A 22558-nucleotide genomic window follows, 5' to 3' on the forward strand; every position below is an offset into this window, starting at 1 on the left:
TAACACGAGAGGTCTTTGGTTGCTGTCCTTGTTGTTTGATAGGAACAGTTAAATTAACTACACCCAAAGTTAAAGAACGAGGGGATAGTCCTCACGAAAAGAAACGTGAGGAAAGTGCTATTTTGCGAGAGTATAGTCCTCTCGCGTGTTCATTCGTTCATTGGAACAGTTCATCCTATTGAGTGGCTTATATGGACAAATGACCGCCACTTAGTCACCGAACCATGGTGTCCCATACGGCAAAGGCACGGTTCAATAAACCGAAGGTCTTGGGTTCGAGTCTCGGTACCGGTACTTTTTTTTTGATAGATGAACTTTTTTTGGAGATGAACCCATGAGTAAAGTACTCTTGGTAATTTCGGGATTTATCCTCTCCGTCCGCACACAGTACCATTTTACTACCGAATCGTGCTCTTTATCCTCTCGCATGCCGATGCCCAGTTCTGGGTGGTTTCATCTTTAGGATAGCTAAGCATTTTCGAGATTTAGGCTGTCTCATAGCTCTTTATTGCTCGCTGGTTCGTTCCACGTTCGAGTACTGTTCTCCGGTTTGGGCTCCCTTCTACCAGAACGATGCACAAAAGTTCGTCAAATACGCCCAACGTCACATCACCTGGTCTGATCCTTTAAATCCTCCGAGCTATGCTGAGCGTTGCAATAGGAGTAATTCTCGCTGAAAGTGGACCACTGTTTACACACGGTGCTCAAAAATCAAAAGCAATCTACTTTTTCAATAGCCGCTACCAAGTCATGAAAGAAACCATGTTTGGTTGGTTAAATTTGTCCTCCCCTGGGCGCCACCAAGCTGAAACATTTTTTTTAAATGGTATTTTTTTTACTTAGGTGCGTCTACAAAATTGCTAATAACTTTGCAAAACTTAAACGAACCCTAGATGTTTAGGGGTGTTTTGGAAAAGAAATGAGCAGAGCTTTCGAATGCACTTGTCAGAAAAATACCATTTCATAATTTTTTTAGCCACAAAACACCAATATATTTTGAAAAGTCATTTTTGAAGGCCAGCGCCCCGTTTTATAAAAAAAAACTGACAAATCCATTCGAAAGCTGAGACGATTTTACATAAAAGACCAACAAATCTAAGGTGTATGTTCCTCCTATCTTTTTGAATCATATTTTGATTCCGCGAGCGCAGCGCTCCGTTCGCATTTCGGGCGCCCAAAATTTTGCAGTTTGCTCACTTTTCAAATGATAGTTTATTGTCCAAGGATCAAGATACACTATCGATAATTGACTAATATTTATGTTTTTGGGTTCCATTAATAAATTAACATTAATCAGAATTAAAGGGAAAATATTTTTTTTGTCAAGTCAAAACAGTTTTCACTTCTATGAAGAAGAGAAAATTCTACTTTAAAGGGAAAATTCAGCTTATGTCAGTAGTTATCACAAGTCAAAAGAATTCAACTTCAATGAGAAAATTCTACTTTTGTCAACAGTAATCACAAGTTAAGAGAGTTTTTCCTTCTTTAACAATCAAACGCTCGGGTAGTCATTTGACCCCTATTTTTTTCTTAAAAATCTCATAACTATTGGTAGAATTGACCATTTTGGATGCTTCCGGTTGCAAAAGATCCAGATTTGTCTTTATTTATGACTGTCAGATTGGGGACAAATATGGTCCATTTTTACCAGAGTTATTTCGGATTCCGTTGGGGTACCTCGACTCTCCCATATGGGTTATTGTCAATATAACAAAAACTTCTTCACAGAACAATGCCGGAAATGATGCAAAACTTCAAGGCATTATTCTAATACATCATCCTGCATAGATACATGTCATGCTCAAGACCTTCGGGCACCGGAACAGGTTCCAACCGGAAACGGTTCACTGTGCTGATGTCGGTTGGTGCCCAACTGGAACCGGCTCCGGTGTCCCGTAGGACTTAACCATGTCAATTATTTTTGCAGGATGATGTAATAGAAAGATGCATTGAAGTTTTGCATCACTTCCGGTATTTTTCTGTGAAATAGCTTTTGTTATATTGACCGAAAACCTATATAGGAGAGCCGAAGTACCCCAACGGAATCTGGAAAAAAATGGGATAGAGCCAATAAATCCGTCTACAAATAAATTGATTAACATAAAATTCAAGCTAATCAAACTAATCTTTAGTTTTTTGTTGGTACAATGTCAACCCTGGGCTCAAAGATACCCCATTTTACATTAGTTTTATGCAATCTTGTTTTCCTTGGCTTGAACTTGCCTTATAAATAAGTTTTTTTAAAGATATTTATGTATAAACTTGAATATAATATACTTTAGTCACTTGACTAAGGCTTAATCCGGCTAAGTCAGTCCCTTAAATCGTTTTGTGTCATTCTGCTACATGTACACAGAAAATAAATGATGGTAATATTTATCAGGAAATGGTGACAGATCTTGTGGCAAAAAAAATGTGTAATATTACATCAGGAATTGGTGAATTTTCATCAGTTTCTGATGAATATTCATCAGGTTCACATTTTTACATATTTTTTGAGTAATATTACTCAAAAAATGAGTAATATTCAACCTACCAAATTTTCAACATTCCAAAATTCAACTTTTTTTTGCTGTGTAAGTACAATTTAATCACTCGAACAATTACATTTTAGAGTTAAAACATTGATATTTTGAACTTTTCCTACGCATTTCACATGCGATTTCCCCTTAATTTCTACTCAAAAAAATAAAACTGATCGTATTCGAAATTCCCTCGACAAATATTGGTCCCAGAAACCATGTCTAATCATTGGCTTGGGTGGAATTTTGTTTTTTCATGATAACGGTCAGTGGTGCCTTTGAGGTGTATAACTTTTTTCACATGCTGTGAGTTTCCATTTCTGTTGAGGTTTCTCGTTTGCAAATTATGTACATAAAACAAAACTGTAATTATTCTCGAACATTGTTAACCCATTCGGTATCCGAGTATGTTTGACCCAGCATCAATAACCGTCAACCCTTCGCTTTGTCCAAACAGACATTAATTTGTGTATATTTCATTTCTAAATATTAACGCAACTTTTCCCTTCTTAGTCACGGGGAAACCTCCCCGAAAACATGCCAGTCAGCTTTTTTGTTCGCTCCCTACACAGAAAAAAAAGTTGAATTTTGGAATGTTGAAAATTTGGTAGGTTGAATATTACCTCTTTATTTGTGTAATATTACATAAAAAATGTGTAAAAATGTGAACCTGATGAATATTCATCAAAAACTGATGAAAATTCATCATTTTCTGGGGTAAAATTTATCATTTATTTTGCCACAAAATCTGTCACCATTTCCTGATGAATATTACCATCATTTTTTTTTCTGTGTAACTCGGCGGTTATCAGCACAATTAACGCAGGAAAAGTACTCGGAAAAAACCAAAACCAATCCCCATAACCATTTACTGCCGCGTGCGATTCCGTGTCCCTTTGTCGTGTTGAGCCTAATACATTAAGCCAAGCCTTATCCACCGGCTCGCGAGCTTAGCCGTTAACAACCATGACATTAACTGGCAGATGGACGAATGACTGTTAAATTGTGATGAAAAATCTCGAAACATTAACAACTTCAATCATAAATCGATGAGTTTTGAGATATAACTCGCCCTTTTCTGAGCATCGTTGAATAAACTTTGTGCGGATGTCGGTGAACACTTTTCGATTACGTTTTCCTCGGGAACTGTGTCAATAATTTTCACTTAAAACAATAAAAATTCATAAATGGCTGGTATAAACCGTAAGCTTTTTTTTATTATTCCCCGTGCAGTAATTGGATGGCACTCGCAGACTTGGTACTCGAATACTTTGCGTGGTTGTTTTTTGCCGCACATTCAGCAAAATGGTGGGAAGGAATTTTCAGGGGGAAGTCAGAGTAGAGTTTTATTTCCTGGCGATGAGTTTTCTGCTTGGGTACACAAGACCGGAGCAGACAGACTCCAGAATCGATTTGAATTTGGCAATAAGTCACGGGATGTGGGCTTTGGATTTGATTAAAATTCGTTACTGGAAAGCAAATGTTAGCAGCCCTAGTCAAATATCGAAAATGTCGAAAGCAGGATCATTTCAATTGCCAGAAAGAAGTTTTATGGATTTTCGTGTTTTTGACAATCTGGTTCAACTGCTTGTTGTAGAAATGCTTTTTCATAATTTCCAAAAATATAACTCTTCATGTAGCAAAGACCTCATATGTCTTCTCAGTAATCAAAAGTGTTTCACTCAAAGTTGTTGAGACAAACTAAAGAACACCATTCAAAACAACTTTGTCACCTTCACTTCCACCTAATCACCCACAAACATAACTGGTATTGACACAATTTGTTAGTGAAGTTTTCCCTTCTCGGCAATTATAAATTTGTTCAGAATCAGCTCAGCTGCAGTGCACTCTCCTATTTTGAATAACACTAACACATCGAAAATTCAGAATCTCAACAAAAACTATCCGCACACATTTTAATTAACAAAACATTGGCATTTTCTGCACCACCACCACCACCGCCACCAACAACAACTACTTCGAAATCTACAGCAGCAAGTTGTTGGAACGACCAAGTTTTCCACCAGTTTTCTCGCAACTATTTGCTGCTAAGTTGGAAAGCTCTTCTTCTGCTGCACCTTGATGCCGGCAGCCATGTCTTGTGCTTTGGTTTGACTTGGTTCGAGGCAACAAAAGTTCTTCAAAAGCTTGGTCACAAGGGTGACCGGAATGCAATTTAGTTGTTTATTGTTAACTGGCCAGTAAAACATAACTGTTCACCGGAAAAAAAATCAGCAAATTGAATAAGATTTTAGTTCATAAATATATGAGAGAATATATGTACGGATTTGTAATCACCTTTCGATTTATAAACAAAAACAAATTATGTTTTTATTTCGAAATTCTATGATTACTCATTGGAGTTTTTATATTTTCAATAAAAAGACAGTCAAAAAATATAAATGATTTCATTTGTAACACTTGTAAAAATAATTTTCATGAGATAATTTTTTTAAAAAAAGTTTGCGTTTCGCTTTATTCGGGGAACAAAAACATTATTTTTTAAATAGAAAAATTTCCATCAATGCCAAAATTATGATTTTTATGCATTTTTATGCATGAATTAGTTGAAAATTGAAGGGGGGAATGAAGTTTTTGAAAATTAGCCAAGGGTGGAATAGATCGGAAAAGGTTAAGAAACACTGTTATGTTCAAACTATTCAGACCCTGTCCGAAATGTCGGGCCAATCAATAGCAGCAAAAAATGTTTTTTATACATTTTGTTAAGAGGCTAAATTTCCAACAAAAACTATCCTATTTCTTGTCACTCTAGTGCACACACTTCCACATTACACACGCACAAATGCACACTTGAATGGAGTCGATCTTCCTTCTTCTCAGAAGACGAAACAGTCAGTTCGGTTCAGTGCAGTGCAGCAATCCTCCCTCCCGCTGTGGGCGCAGAAAAGATCTTTAGTATTCGAAGAACTATGCAAAAACTTTCGATAACTGGCAGTGCTTTTTATATATTCCAAGCTATTGAAACTCTCACTCGTGTCTTACTGACAAAGCACATGCAAAACATCCCGGCACAACGTTCGGTGTCGGGGCGAAAAAAAAGTTTCAATAACACTTCAGCAAGCACTTTTGCAGCAGTCCTGTTTTCGAACCAAAATAATATTTCCTTCACTGGGTGGCACCGCGACCCCCCAACTGAAACTCGTGTGTTTCGTGTGGAGTTTCTACTTTGGCCCTTTTTTTCCTCGCTTGCTCAGGTTTTTTTCTTTTTTTTTCGTAGGTAGGAGGTTACACAATTCACTTTGCTTGAGAATTTTTGCAAGAATAAAATTCACAAAACTTTTGCCACTTTTATCTCTTTGCCAAAATATGTTACAGAACAGTAGAAATCGCGAGAACAAAACTTGGAGGATAGAAAAGAACTTCAACTCACATAATATCGCACACTTCTGCATTCACCGTTTGCCGCGTTCAAACTAAACGAATTATTAGAACATATCTTCTTCTTATACAAACGTTTGCCACGTTTTGAGTTTAATAACACTTTTAAAATACGGCCAAAGTTCTACCAGCTCATGCACACACACACTCGGTCCCACGTCTGACCCGATACTAAGCTACCTGAGAAGAGACTTCGTCAACGGTCACGGGGTTGCCTTCAGATCTGTGCCCACTCCACGCGACACAACTTGCTGGTTGACCTCGCACTTTGCAGAATCTCGGTGTGTGTTGGAGACGGTGACGTTGTCGTTTACCTTATTGTGCGTTTTGTTCTCGCGATTTGAATGACCGATGGTGGTGGACCGAAGGCGACGACATTAGTGCACAGCAGCTTGCTGGCCAAAAGTTTAGTAATAACATGGGAACCTAGTTGATTCATTCAACTTAAAGTGAAGGTGAAACAAAGGTTTAAATGCATGGAAATGTAAGCCGTATTAATTCGTAGCTCAAATTTGTTTTACTGTTACTGTTATACTGTTTTTTGCCTTTCTTACAAAAGAAAGGTTTAAGGTTTGCTTTTGGAAAAACGCTTTTTTCAGAAATCTAAAAAAATTCGTGCGCGGCGAGGATTCGTCCCAGGAAAAAATCTTATTACTAAATTGAAGGTTCAGATGTGCTCTTTCGATTGAATTTTGGCCCGAAACCCGGAACTCAAAGTTTGATTTTTGAGAGCTCTTTTTCTGAAATACATGAGCGATGTCTGTATTTGTGTCTTCCATCACTGGAAAACCGCTCGTAAAACCCACAATTTTTATAAGTCAGATCTGTAGCCGTGGGGTCGGAGATGAACATTTTATTTTTCGATTCACAATTTTCGACCAGTAAATGTGGTCAAAACCATTTTTAGAGGTATTTTTTGGACTATTTTACAGATAACACTATCAAATTTAAAGAATTCAGTTTCAAACAAAAAGCCATTCGAAAACATGCGCCATAAACTGTTTGGGCCCAAAATTTGAAGCTTTTCCAAAATGTATTTCCAGAGATATAGCGATTTTAGTGTTTTTCGTCTCATTTTTACCCTATTTTTTCCTATTAAATTTTTGGTTTTATACAGAATCATATACTCAACATCGAATTCGAAGTCCCGGCTCGTTCTCGCTCGACAAGTCGTCAAGTCGAAGCTTCAACGCCAGCGCTTCAACGCCAGCGCTTCAACGCCAGCGCTTCAACGCCAGCGCTTCAACGCCAGCGCTTCAACGCCAGCGCTTCAACGCCAGCGCTTCAACGCCAGCGCTTCAACGCCAGCGCTTCAACGCCAGCGCTTCAACGCCAGCGCTTCAACGCCAGCGCTTTTACGCTTGCGCGTTTTACGCTGCGCGTGAAAGTGTTCTTTCTGGCTTTTCATAATTGATCGACAAAGTGCAATAGTGATACATATTTTTTAAGTTAATCATAGACTAACATTATAGACTGAGTACCCTTAATTTTTTTTTCTAATAATGTCAATCCAATATGTTTTTCATAATTAAATTTAAATGTCTTGCGACAAATAATGTACCTCTGAAATTCAAAAAAATGGCATTTGATGTTTAGCCTAAAAAGATTCGAAGCTTTAGGTAAAATTCTCACTGGATTGTATCATTATGTTTTTGAAAAATTAATTGCACCAATATATTTCTCGGAGTTTCATCATTTTGTAAGAAAGGCTCTATTTCACCTCTGGTGATATTAAATCGGGTTTTTCTATACAATTTTAGAAAAAAAATATTCAAAATTAGTTTTTAAACGTTTCTATTTAAAAAGTGTACTGTAAACACACTATCCTTACTGCTTGTCCGACGGAGAGTTTGAGAGCTTGATGCTCGATTAACACCTAAACTCCCAAGCTCTAGAAAAAGGGGGAATTTCCATACAAATTCCCCCTTTTCTCGAGCATAGGAGATTAGGTGTTAAAGCTCCAAAAAACTTACCAGCAACAGCCTCGAGTAAGCACGCAAATGTATGCCATTTACTGGCCAAAAAGATCAAATTGAATGCACCTTTGATCATAATTTCTATTTTGCGAGACCATTTCTCATCATTTTGTTTGCACACTAGGGTGATAAGAAAAATTTAAAGTTTTGGAAAATCTTATGAGATACCCCCTGGTTCGATTCTTTAGGTAAAAATAAGAAGTAACTGTGCCAATTTTGAGCCAAATCGGTTAAGGTTCAGGTGTCGCTTTTAATCGTTGAAATTTATAGGGGAAAATTCGCGAAAATCATATCATACTGTGTTTGACATTCAATAAACAAAAGTTGCTGTGGTAATGCTACATGCATAACCATCATGACGAAGAACTTCGGACACAAAAGTAAATAATTTTTTTGTGGTTATTAATATTTGCGTTTCTTTGCCACAAAATCAATAACGAAAGAGATATTTCTAAAGGTCTATTTATTTCTGCTCAAAAATTGTCTCATGTTATTTTGACGTTGGATAACGGGGGCTTTGCCCGCCGCCCCTAATTTTTTTTGAAGACATCTGGGAGAGAAGGAAAAAGATGTAAAGAAGAAGAAAATTCCTTCTTCCAGCCATCCCCCCTCCCCCCAAATCTAAATTCTGGCTACACTCCTGCTCCAGGGGCCTCCGGCCACTCCAGGGTGTGGCCACAACTGCAAAAATGTCAAATTTCATGTCCAGTATCAAAATCCCTAAAGTTTGATACCCATATTGCCCCAACTCTTATGGTTCCGCAAATATCCTCTTATCGAAAAATCCCTGGGGCCTCCGGCCACTCTAGGTGGTGGCCACTACTGCCAAAATGTCAAATTTCAATTTTTCCCTACCAAAAGTCATAAGCACATAAGTGTTATTTATACACTTTTTGGAGGCCGGATCTCTGATATTTCAATGAAAATGATGATAATTGAAAAACTTTTCAAATGAGCCTAGATCATCGAAGATCTGACAACCCTATCACAAGTTATTAGCAATTAAGTGTTATTTGTACACTTTTTGGAGGCCGGATCACAGATATTTCAATAAAAATTAAATCCGGGTTCATCATCATCGTTAGTTAGATAATCGAAAGACCTTTAAAATGAGCCTGAAACATCAAGGATCTGACAACTCTATCAAAAGTTATTAGCACTTAAGTGTTATTTATACACTTTTTGGAGGCCGGAATTCAGATATTGTGATAGAAATATTGTCTGAATCTTCCATGTGAACCATCATTGGATAGGTTTTTTGTCAGACCTTGCCAATTAGCCAGAAATATTGAAGGTCTGCGAACCCTATCAAAAGAAATGAGTAATAAAGTTGATTTGTTAAACATTTTAAGGGGAAATTTGCTATTTTTACTGAATGTATTGACATTATGAATGTGAGGAAGGCACCAACCACCTTAAGGTGGATTAAGTAACGTTTTTATCTTATTTTTCTGCTGTTTTTGGGTTTTGTTTTTTTGTGGTTTTAAAGTTTTTTTTTTTTACTTTGCCTTCGATTTTTTCTTTTCATATTCTGTTAGTTTTAGCTGGCAGTGTTGTGTTCATTTCCGAGGATGACTTAGCTGACGCGTTGTTCGCCCGGGATGGTGACGACCATTAATCCTGGCGAGACACCGCTTGCGGGACGGCTTGCGCTCGTTCCTTCGCGCACCGCGATTTTGCAGTTACGGATAACATTGATGCCGGAGAATGTGATGAGTGTTTTTTTCGAAGATCCGTCTGCAAAACAAGGAAAGAACAGCCATCAAAATTATGTTATTTTGCAATAATTTTTATTTATAAACTTTTACTTACGATGATTAGCAGACAAGGCCTCCAAAGCAAGGTGGGAAAAGTTATCCTACAGATGGTTATCCTAGGAATTATTTATAGCGCTATGGCGGCCATCTTTATGGCATGCAGGATAACTTGTCATGGTTATCCCAGGAACAATTTTTAAGAGCGATTCCAAAAATTCAAAAAAACGAACAATTAACATTATCTGGACATGTTTCTTGGCAAAACTTACTGCCCTACATTCCTGGAGTATGAAAATTTGGATGTGAATGAAAAAAAATCCAGAAATATTTGAACTTCAAATATTTTAATTCAAATATGCAATAAATTTAAAAATCCTTCTGGGATGGGACTCTGGGTCATTTCCGGGACATGTATTTAGGCAAAACTTGTTGCCCTACATTTCTTGAGCATAAAAATTAAACTTGGCATGAGGCCATGTGGAGGAAAAAAAATCCTGAAAAATTTGAACTTCAAATATTTTCATTCAAATATTAAGTAAATTTAAAAATCCTTCTAGGATGGGACTCTGGGTCATTTCCTGGACATGTATTTAGGCAAAACTTGTTGCCCTACATTCCTTGAGTATGAAAATACAACTTGGCATCAGGCCATGTGGAGGAAAAAAATTCCAGAAATATTTAAACTTCAAATATTTTAATTCAAATATTCCATAAATTTGAAAATCCTTCTAGGATGGGACTCTGGGTCATTTCCTGGACATGTATTTACGCAAAACTTGTTGCCCTACACTGCCCATGTTCGCATAAATGTCCCATATGCAAAAACAGCAAGCTGAGAAAAACGCATTTGAAGTTTGTCCCATACATAAGGCTACGTGTTAGGTTATCGCGAAAAAACTGGATTTCCTCCTGATTTCTAGAACAAAGTACTGGATGTTATAGGCTCTTTTGAAAGAACACACAATTTTGAACCAAACTGCATCAATAACTCGAAATCGATGAAAATGCATATGGGACATTTATGCGATCATGGGCAGTACATTCCTTGAGCATAAAAATACAACTTGGCATCAGGCCATGTGGAGGAAAAAAATTCCTGAAATATTTAAACTTCAAATATTTTAATTCAAATATTCCATAAATTTGAAAATCCTTCTAGGATGGGACTCTGGGTCATTTCCTGGACATGTATTTAGGCAAAACTTGTTGCCCTACATTCCTTGAGTATAAAAATACAACTTGGCATCAGGCCATGTGGAGGAAAAAAAATCCAGAAATATTTAAACTTCAAATATTTTAATTCAAATATTCCATAAATTTGAAAATCCTTCTAGGATGGGACTCTGGGTCATTTCCTGGACATGTATTTAGGCAAAACTTGTTGCCCTACATTCCTTGAGTATAAAAATACAACTTGGCATGAGGCCATGTGGAGGAAAAAAAATCCAGAAATATTTAAACTTCAAATATTTTAATTCAAATATTCCATAAATTTGAAAATCCTTCTAGGATGGGACTCTGGGTCATTTCCTGGACATGTATTTAGGCAAAACTTGTTGCGCTACATTCCTTGAGCATAAAAATATAACTTGGCATGAGGCCATGTGGAGGAAAAAAAATCCAGAAATATTTAAACTTCAAATATTTTAATTCAAATATTCCATAAATTTGAAAATCCTTCTAGGATGGGACTCTGGGTCATTTCCTGGACATGTATTTAGGCAAAACTTGTTGCGCTACATTCCTTGAGCATAAAAATATAACTTGGCATGAGGCCATGTGGAGGAAAAAAATTCCAGAAATATTTAAACTTCAAATATTTTAATTCAAATATTCCATAAATTTGAAAATCCTTCTAGGATGGGACTCTGGGTCATTTCCTGGACATGTATTTAGGCAAAACTTGTTGCCCTACATTCTTTGAGTATAAAAATATAACTTGGCATCAGGCCATGTGGAGGAAAAAAAATCCAGAAATATTTAAACTTCAAATATTTTAATTCAAATATTCCATAAATTTGAAAATCCTTCTAGGATGGGACTCTGGGTCATTTCCTGGACATGTATTTAGGCAAAACTTGTTGCGCTACATTCCTTGAGCATAAAAATATAACTTGGCATGAGGCCATGTGGAGGAAAAAAATTCCAGAAATATTTAAACTTCAAATATTTTAATTCAAATATTCCATAAATTTGAAAATCCTTCTAGGATGGGACTCTGGGTCATTTCCTGGACATGTATTTAGGCAAAACTTGTTGCGCTACATTCCTTGAGCATAAAAATATAACTTGGCATGAGGCCATGTGGAGGAAAAAAATTCCAGAAATATTTAAACTTCAAATATTTTAATTCAAATATTCCATAAATTTGAAAATCCTTCTAGGATGGGACTCTGGGTCATTTCCTGGACATGTATTTAGGCAAAACTTGTTGCGCTACATTCCTTGAGCATAAAAATATAACTTGGCATGAGGCCATGTGGAGGAAAAAAATTCCAGAAATATTTAAACTTCAAATATTTTAATTCAAATATTCCATAAATTTGAAAATCCTTCTAGGATGGGACTCTGGGTCATTTCCTGGACATGTATTTAGGCAAAACTTGTTGCCCTACATTCCTTGAGTATGAAAATACAACTTGGCATCAGGCCATGTGGAGGAAAAAAATTCCAGAAATATTTAAACTTCAAATATTTTAATTCAAATATTCCATAAATTTGAAAATCCTTCTAGGATGGGACTCTGGGTCATTTCCTGGACATGTATTTAGGCAAAACTTGTTGCCCTACATTCCTTGAGTATGAAAATACAACTTGGCATGAGGCCATGTGGAGGAAAAAAAATCCAGAAATATTTAAACTTCAAATATTTTAATTCAAATATTCCATAAATTTGAAAATCCTTCTAGGATGGGACTCTGGGTCATTTCCTGGACATGTATTTAGGCAAAACTTGTTGCCCATCATTCCTTGAGTATAAAAATACAACTTGGCATCAGGCCATGTGGAGGAAAAAAATTCCAGAAATATTTAAACTTCAAATATTTTAATTCAAATATTCCATAAATTTGAAAATCCTTCTAGGATGGGACTCTGGGTCATTTCCTGGACATGTATTTAGGCAAAACTTGTTGCCCTACATTCCTTGAGTATAAAAATACAACTTGGCATGAGGCCATGTGGAGGAAAAAAAATCCAGAAATATTTAAACTTCAAATATTTTAATTCAAATATTCCATAAATTTGAAAATCCTTCTAGGATGGGACTCTGGGTCATTTCCTGGACATGTATTTAGGCAAAACTTGTTGCCCATCATTCCTTGAGTATAAAAATACAACTTGGCATCAGGCCATGTGGAGGAAAAAAATTCCAGAAATATTTAAACTTCAAATATTTTAATTCAAATATTCCATAAATTTGAAAATCCTTCTAGGATGGGACTCTGGGTCATTTCCTGGACATGTATTTAGGCAAAACTTGTTGCGCTACATTCCTTGAGCATAAAAATATAACTTGGCATGAGGCCATGTGGAGGAAAAAAATTCCAGAAATATTTAAACTTCAAATATTTTAATTCAAATATTCCATAAATTTGAAAATCCTTCTAGGATGGGACTCTGGGTCATTTCCTGGACATGTATTTAGGCAAAACTTGTTGCGCTACTTTCCTTGAGCATAAAAATATAACTTGGCATGAGGCCATGTGGAGGAAAAAAATTCCAGAAATATTTAAACTTCAAATATTTTAATTCAAATATTCCATAAATTTGAAAATCCTTCTAGGATGGGACTCTGGGTCATTTCCTGGACATGTATTTAGGCAAAACTTGTTGCCCATCATTCCTTGAGCATAAAAATATAACTTGGCATGAGGCCATGTGGAGGAAAAAAATTCCAGAAATATTTAAACTTCAAATATTTTAATTCAAATATTCCATAAATTTGAAAATCCTTCTAGGATGGGACTCTGGGTCATTTCCTGGACATGTATTTAGGCAAAACTTGTTGCGCTACATTCCTTGAGCATAAAAATATAACTTGGCATGAGGCCATGTGGAGGAAAAAAATTCCAGAAATATTTAAACTTCAAATATTTTAATTCAAATATTCCATAAATTTGAAAATCCTTCTAGGATGGGACTCTGGGTCATTTCCTGGACATGTATTTAGGCAAAACTTGTTGCCCATCATTCCTTGAGTATAAAAATACAACTTGGCATCAGGCCATGTGGAGGAAAAAAATTCCAGAAATATTTAAACTTCAAATATTTTAATTCAAATATTCCATAAATTTGAAAATCCTTCTAGGATGGGACTCTGGGTCATTTCCTGGACATGTATTTAGGCAAAACTTGTTGCCCATCATTCCTTGAGTATAAAAATACAACTTGGCATCAGGCCATGTGGAGGAAAAAAATTCCAGAAATATTTAAACTTCAAATATTTTAATTCAAATATTCCATAAATTTGAAAATCCTTCTAGGATGGGACTCTGGGTCATTTCCTGGACATGTATTTAGGCAAAACTTGTTGCCCATCATTCCTTGAGTATAAAAATACAACTTGGCATCAGGCCATGTGGAGGAAAAAAATTCCAGAAATATTTAAACTTCAAATATTTTAATTCAAATATTCCATAAATTTGAAAATCCTTCTAGGATGGGACTCTGGGTCATTTCCTGGACATGTATTTAGGCAAAACTTGTTGCCCTACATTCCTTGAGGATAAAAATACAACTTGGCATGAGGCCATGTGGAGGAAAAAAAATCCAGAAATATTTAAACTTCAAATATTTTAATTCAAATATTCCATAAATTTGAAAATCCTTCTAGGATGGGACTCTGGGTCATTTCCTGGACATGTATTTAGGCAAAACTTGTTGCCCTACATTCCTTGAGGATAAAAATACAACTTGGCATGAGGCCATGTGGAGGAAAAAAAATCCAGAAATATTTAAACTTCAAATATTTTAATTCAAATATTCCATAAATTTGAAAATCCTTCTAGGATGGGACTCTGGGTCATTTCCTGGACATGTATTTAGGCAAAACTTGTTGCCCTACATTCCTTGAGTATAAAAATACAACTTGGCATGAGGCCATGTGGAGGAAAAAAAATCCAGAAATATTTAAACTTCAAATATTTTAATTCAAATATTCCATAAATTTGAAAATCCTTCTAGGATGGGACTCTGGGTCATTTCCTGGACATGTATTTAGGCAAAACTTGTTGCCCATCATTCCTTGAGTATAAAAATACAACTTGGCATCAGGCCATGTGGAGGAAAAAAATTCCAGAAATATTTAAACTTCAAATATTTTAATTCAAATATTCCATAAATTTGAAAATCCTTCTAGGATGGGACTCTGGGTCATTTCCTGGACATGTATTTAGGCAAAACTTGTTGCCCTACATTCCTTGAGTATGAAAATACAACTTGGCATCAGGCCATGTGGAGGAAAAAAATTCCAGAAATATTTAAACTTCAAATATTTTAATTCAAATATTCCATAAATTTGAAAATCCTTCTAGGATGGGACTCTGGGTCATTTCCTGGACATGTATTTAGGCAAAACTTGTTGCGCTACATTCCTTGAGCATAAAAATATAACTTGGCATGAGGCCATGTGGAGGAAAAAAATTCCAGAAATATTTAAACTTCAAATATTTTAATTCAAATATTCCATAAATTTGAAAATCCTTCTAGGATGGGACTCTGGGTCATTTCCTGGACATGTATTTAGGCAAAACTTGTTGCGCTACATTCCTTGAGCATAAAAATATAACTTGGCATGAGGCCATGTGGAGGAAAAAAATTCCAGAAATATTTAAACTTCAAATATTTTAATTCAAATATTCCATAAATTTGAAAATCCTTCTAGGATGGGACTCTGGGTCATTTCCTGGACATGTATTTAGGCAAAACTTGTTGCCCTACATTCTTTGAGTATAAAAATATAACTTGGCATCAGGCCATGTGGAGGAAAAAAAATCCAGAAATATTTAAACTTCAAATATTTTAATTCAAATATTCCATAAATTTGAAAATCCTTCTAGGATGGGACTCTGGGTCATTTCCTGGACATGTATTTAGGCAAAACTTGTTGCGCTACATTCCTTGAGCATAAAAATATAACTTGGCATGAGGCCATGTGGAGGAAAAAAATTCCAGAAATATTTAAACTTCAAATATTTTAATTCAAATATTCCATAAATTTGAAAATCCTTCTAGGATGGGACTCTGGGTCATTTCCTGGACATGTATTTAGGCAAAACTTGTTGCGCTACATTCCTTGAGCATAAAAATATAACTTGGCATGAGGCCATGTGGAGGAAAAAAATTCCAGAAATATTTAAACTTCAAATATTTTAATTCAAATATTCCATAAATTTGAAAATCCTTCTAGGATGGGACTCTGGGTCATTTCCTGGACATGTATTTAGGCAAAACTTGTTGCGCTACATTCCTTGAGCATAAAAATATAACTTGGCATGAGGCCATGTGGAGGAAAAAAATTCCAGAAATATTTAAACTTCAAATATTTTAATTCAAATATTCCATAAATTTGAAAATCCTTCTAGGATGGGACTCTGGGTCATTTCCTGGACATGTATTTAGGCAAAACTTGTTGCCCTACATTCCTTGAGTATGAAAATACAACTTGGCATCAGGCCATGTGGAGGAAAAAAATTCCAGAAATATTTAAACTTCAAATATTTTAATTCAAATATTCCATAAATTTGAAAATCCTTCTAGGATGGGACTCTGGGTCATTTCCTGGACATGTATTTAGGCAAAACTTGTTGCCCTACATTCCTTGAGTATGAAAATACAACTTGGCATCAGGCCATGTGGAGGAAAAAAATTCCAGAAATATTTAAACTTCAAATATTTTAATTCAAATATTCCATAAATTTGAAAATCCTTCTAGGATGGGACTCTGGGTCATTTCCGGGACATGTATTTAGGCAAAACTTGTTGCCCTACATTCCTTGAGCATAAAAATATAACTTGGCATGAGGCCATGTGGAGGAAAAAAATTCCAGAAATATTTGAACTTCAAATATTTTAATTCAAATATTCCATAAATTTGAAAATCCTTCTAGGATGGGACTCTGGGTCATTTCCTGGACATGTATTTAGGCAAAACTTGTTGCCCTACATTCCTTGAGTATGAAAATACAACTTGGCATCAGGCCATGTGGAGGAAAAAAATTCCAGAAATATTTAAACTTCAAATATTTTAATTCAAATATTCCATAAATTTGAAAATCCTTCTAGGATGGGACTCTGGGTCATTTCCTGGACATGTATTTAGGCAAAACTTGTTGCGCTACATTCCTTGAGCATAAAAATATAACTTGGCATGAGGCCATGTGGAGGAAAAAAATTCCAGAAATATTTAAACTTCAAATATTTTAATTCAAATATTCCATAAATTTGAAAATCCTTCTAGGATGGGACTCTGGGTCATTTCCTGGACATGTATTTAGGCAAAACTTGTTGCGCTACATTCCTTGAGCATAAAAATATAACTTGGCATGAGGCCATGTGGAGGAAAAAAATTCCAGAAATATTTAAACTTCAAATATTTTAATTCAAATATTCCATAAATTTGAAAATCCTTCTAGGATGGGACTCTGGGTCATTTCCTGGACATGTATTTAGGCAAAACTTGTTGCCCTACATTCCTTGAGTATGAAAATACAACTTGGCATCAGGCCATGTGGAGGAAAAAAATTCCAGAAATATTTAAACTTCAAATATTTTAATTCAAATATTCCATAAATTTGAAAATCCTTCTAGGATGGGACTCTGGGTCATTTCCTGGACATGTATTTAGGCAAAACTTGTTGCCCTACATTCCTTGAGTATGAAAATACAACTTGGCATCAGGCCATGTGGAGGAAAAAAATTCCAGAAATATTTAAACTTCAAATATTTTAATTCAAATATTCCATAAATTTGAAAATCCTTCTAGGATGGGACTCTGGGTCATTTCCGGGACATGTATTTAGGCAAAACTTGTTGCCCTACATTCCTTGAGCATAAAAATATAACTTGGCATGAGGCCATGTGGAGGAAAAAAATTCCAGAAATATTTGAACTTCAAATATTTTAATTCAAATATTCCATAAATTTGAAAATCCTTCTAGGATGGGACTCTGGGTCATTTCCTGGACATGTATTTAGGCAAAACTTGTTGCCCTACATTCCTTGAGTATGAAAATACAACTTGGCATCAGGCCATGTGGAGGAAAAAAATTCCAGAAATATTTAAACTTCAAATATTTTAATTCAAATATTCCATAAATTTGAAAATCCTTCTAGGATGGGACTCTGGGTCATTTCCTGGACATGTATTTAGGCAAAACTTGTTGCCCTACATTCCTTGAGTATAAAAATACAACTTGGCATGAGGCCATGTGGAGGAAAAAAAATCCAGAAATATTTAAACTTCAAATATTTTAATTCAAATATTCCATAAATTTGAAAATCCTTCTAGGATGGGACTCTGGGTCATTTCCTGGACATGTATTTAGGCAAAACTTGTTGCCCTACATTCCTTGAGGATAAAAATACAACTTGGCATGAGGCCATGTGGAGGAAAAAAAATCCAGAAATATTTAAACTTCAAATATTTTAATTCAAATATTCCATAAATTTGAAAATCCTTCTAGGATGGGACTCTGGGTCATTTCCTGGACATGTATTTAGGCAAAACTTGTTGCCCATCATTCCTTGAGTATAAAAATACAACTTGGCATCAGGCCATGTGGAGGAAAAAAATTCCAGAAATATTTAAACTTCAAATATTTTAATTCAAATATTCCATAAATTTGAAAATCCTTCTAGGATGGGACTCTGGGTCATTTCCTGGACATGTATTTAGGCAAAACTTGTTGCCCTACATTCCTTGAGTATAAAAATACAACTTGGCATGAGGCCATGTGGAGGAAAAAAAATCCAGAAATATTTAAACTTCAAATATTTTAATTCAAATATTCCATAAATTTGAAAATCCTTCTAGGATGGGACTCTGGGTCATTTCCTGGACATGTATTTAGGCAAAACTTGTTGCCCATCATTCCTTGAGTATAAAAATACAACTTGGCATCAGGCCATGTGGAGGAAAAAAATTCCAGAAATATTTAAACTTCAAATATTTTAATTCAAATATTCCATAAATTTGAAAATCCTTCTAGGATGGGACTCTGGGTCATTTCCTGGACATGTATTTAGGCAAAACTTGTTGCGCTACATTCCTTGAGCATAAAAATATAACTTGGCATGAGGCCATGTGGAGGAAAAAAATTCCAGAAATATTTAAACTTCAAATATTTTAATTCAAATATTCCATAAATTTGAAAATCCTTCTAGGATGGGACTCTGGGTCATTTCCTGGACATGTATTTAGGCAAAACTTGTTGCGCTACATTCCTTGAGCATAAAAATATAACTTGGCATGAGGCCATGTGGAGGAAAAAAATTCCAGAAATATTTAAACTTCAAATATTTTAATTCAAATATTCCATAAATTTGAAAATCCTTCTAGGATGGGACTCTGGGTCATTTCCTGGACATGTATTTAGGCAAAACTTGTTGCCCATCATTCCTTGAGCATAAAAATATAACTTGGCATGAGGCCATGTGGAGGAAAAAAATTCCAGAAATATTTAAACTTCAAATATTTTAATTCAAATATTCCATAAATTTGAAAATCCTTCTAGGATGGGACTCTGGGTCATTTCCTGGACATGTATTTAGGCAAAACTTGTTGCGCTACATTCCTTGAGCATAAAAATATAACTTGGCATGAGGCCATGTGGAGGAAAAAAATTCCAGAAATATTTAAACTTCAAATATTTTAATTCAAATATTCCATAAATTTGAAAATCCTTCTAGGATGGGACTCTGGGTCATTTCCTGGACATGTATTTAGGCAAAACTTGTTGCCCATCATTCCTTGAGTATAAAAATACAACTTGGCATCAGGCCATGTGGAGGAAAAAAATTCCAGAAATATTTAAACTTCAAATATTTTAATTCAAATATTCCATAAATTTGAAAATCCTTCTAGGATGGGACTCTGGGTCATTTCCTGGACATGTATTTAGGCAAAACTTGTTGCCCATCATTCCTTGAGTATAAAAATACAACTTGGCATCAGGCCATGTGGAGGAAAAAAATTCCAGAAATATTTAAACTTCAAATATTTTAATTCAAATATTCCATAAATTTGAAAATCCTTCTAGGATGGGACTCTGGGTCATTTCCTGGACATGTATTTAGGCAAAACTTGTTGCGCTACATTCCTTGAGCATAAAAATATAACTTGGCATGAGGCCATGTGGAGGAAAAAAATTCCAGAAATATTTAAACTTCAAATATTTTAATTCAAATATTCCATAAATTTGAAAATCCTTCTAGGATGGGACTCTGGGTCATTTCCTGGACATGTATTTAGGCAAAACTTGTTGCCCATCATTCCTTGAGCATAAAAATATAACTTGGCATGAGGCCATGTGGAGGAAAAAAATTCCAGAAATATTTAAACTTCAAATATTTTAATTCAAATATTCCATAAATTTGAAAATCCTTCTAGGATGGGACTCTGGGTCATTTCCTGGACATGTATTTAGGCAAAACTTGTTGCGCTACATTCCTTGAGCATAAAAATATAACTTGGCATGAGGCCATGTGGAGGAAAAAAATTCCAGAAATATTTAAACTTCAAATATTTTAATTCAAATATTCCATAAATTTGAAAATCCTTCTAGGATGGGACTCTGGGTCATTTCCTGGACATGTATTTAGGCAAAACTTGTTGCCCATCATTCCTTGAGTATAAAAATACAACTTGGCATCAGGCCATGTGGAGGAAAAAAATTCCAGAAATATTTAAACTTCAAATATTTTAATTCAAATATTCCATAAATTTGAAAATCCTTCTAGGATGGGACTCTGGGTCATTTCCTGGACATGTATTTAGGCAAAACTTGTTGCCCATCATTCCTTGAGTATAAAAATACAACTTGGCATCAGGCCATGTGGAGGAAAAAAATTCCAGAAATATTTAAACTTCAAATATTTTAATTCAAATATTCCATAAATTTGAAAATCCTTCTAGGATGGGACTCTGGGTCATTTCCTGGACATGTATTTAGGCAAAACTTGTTGCGCTACATTCCTTGAGCATAAAAATATAACTTGGCATGAGGCCATGTGGAGGAAAAAAATTCCAGAAATATTTAAACTTCAAATATTTTAATTCAAATATTCCATAAATTTGAAAATCCTTCTAGGATGGGACTCTGGGTCATTTCCTGGACATGTATTTAGGCAAAACTTGTTGCCCATCATTCCTTGAGCATAAAAATATAACTTGGCATGAGGCCATGTGGAGGAAAAAAATTCCAGAAATATTTAAACTTCAAATATTTTAATTCAAATATTCCATAAATTTGAAAATCCTTCTAGGATGGGACTCTGGGTCATTTCCTGGACATGTATTTAGGCAAAACTTGTTGCGCTACATTCCTTGAGCATAAAAATATAACTTGGCATGAGGCCATGTGGAGGAAAAAAATTCCAGAAATATTTAAACTTCAAATATTTTAATTCAAATATTCCATAAATTTGAAAATCCTTCTAGGATGGGACTCTGGGTCATTTCCTGGACATGTATTTAGGCAAAACTTGTTGCGCTACATTCCTTGAGCATAAAAATATAACTTGGCATGAGGCCATGTGGAGGAAAAAAATTCCAGAAATATTTAAACTTCAAATATTTTAATTCAAATATTCCATAAATTTGAAAATCCTTCTAGGATGGGACTCTGGGTCATTTCCTGGACATGTATTTAGGCAAAACTTGTTGCCCATCATTCCTTGAGTATAAAAATACAACTTGGCATCAGGCCATGTGGAGGAAAAAAATTCCAGAAATATTTAAACTTCAAATATTTTAATTCAAATATTCCATAAATTTGAAAATCCTTCTAGGATGGGACTCTGGGTCATTTCCTGGACATGTATTTAGGCAAAACTTGTTGCCCATCATTCCTTGAGCATAAAAATACAACTTGGCATGAGGCCATGTGGAGGAAAAAAATTCCAGAAATATTTAAACTTCAAATATTTTAACTCTAATATTCCATAAATTTGAAAATCCTTCTAGGATGGGACTCTGGGTCATATCCTGGACACGTATTTTGGCAAAACTTGTTGCCCCACATTCCTTTAGCATAAAAATACAACTTGGCATGAGCCTTTAAGGGGGAAAACAATTTCAAAAATACTTGCACTTCAAATATTTTAATTCAACAATTCAATAAATTTGAAAATACTTCTAGTCCCATCCTAGAAGGATTTTCAAATTTATGGAATATTTGAATTAAAATATTTGAAGTTTAAATATTTCTGGAATTTTTTTCCTCCACATGGCCTGATGCCAAGTTGTATTTTTATACTCAAGGAATGTAGGGCAACAAGTTTTGCCTAAATACATGTCCAGGAAATGACCCAGAGTCCCATCCTAGAAGGATTTTCAAATTTATGGAATATTTGAATTAAAATATTTGAAGTTTAAATATTTCTGGATTTTTTTTCCTCCACATGGCCTGATGCCAAGTTGTATTTTTATACTCAAGGAATGTAGGGCAACAAGTTTTGCCTAAATACATGTCCAGGAAATGACCCAGAGTCCCATCCTAGAAGGATTTTCAAATTTATGGAATATTTGAATTAAAATATTTGAAGTTTAAATATTTCTGGAATTTTTTTCCTCCACATGGCCTCATGCCAAGTTGTATTTTTATGCTCAAGGAATGATGGGCAACAAGTTTTGCCTAAATACATGTCCAGGAAATGACCCAGAGTCCCATCCTAGAAGGATTTT

At 35.2% G+C, this 22558-nt stretch overlaps 2 protein-coding genes across 4 annotated transcripts in view; one reads left to right on the top strand and one right to left on the bottom strand.

Annotated features, from left to right (window-relative positions):
• LOC120421355 (uncharacterized) overlaps positions 1 to 6262 on the bottom strand; it is a 48535-nt gene extending 42273 nt beyond the window's left edge. The window contains exon 1 of one of the 2 annotated variants that reach the window (XM_039584541.2): positions 5914 to 6262. The gene's annotated coding sequence lies outside the window, so the exon portion shown is untranslated. The remainder of the gene's footprint in view (positions 1 to 5913) is intronic. The other variant, XM_039584543.2, reaches the window with a different exon arrangement.
• LOC120429313 (uncharacterized) overlaps positions 1 to 22558 on the top strand; it is a 227278-nt gene that overhangs the window by 91828 nt on the left and 112892 nt on the right. The window lies entirely within an intron of this gene.

Source organism: Culex pipiens, chromosome 2 (assembly GCF_016801865.2).
Source record: "Culex pipiens pallens isolate TS chromosome 2, TS_CPP_V2, whole genome shotgun sequence".
NCBI classification, from domain to species: domain Eukaryota; kingdom Metazoa; phylum Arthropoda; class Insecta; order Diptera; family Culicidae; genus Culex; species Culex pipiens.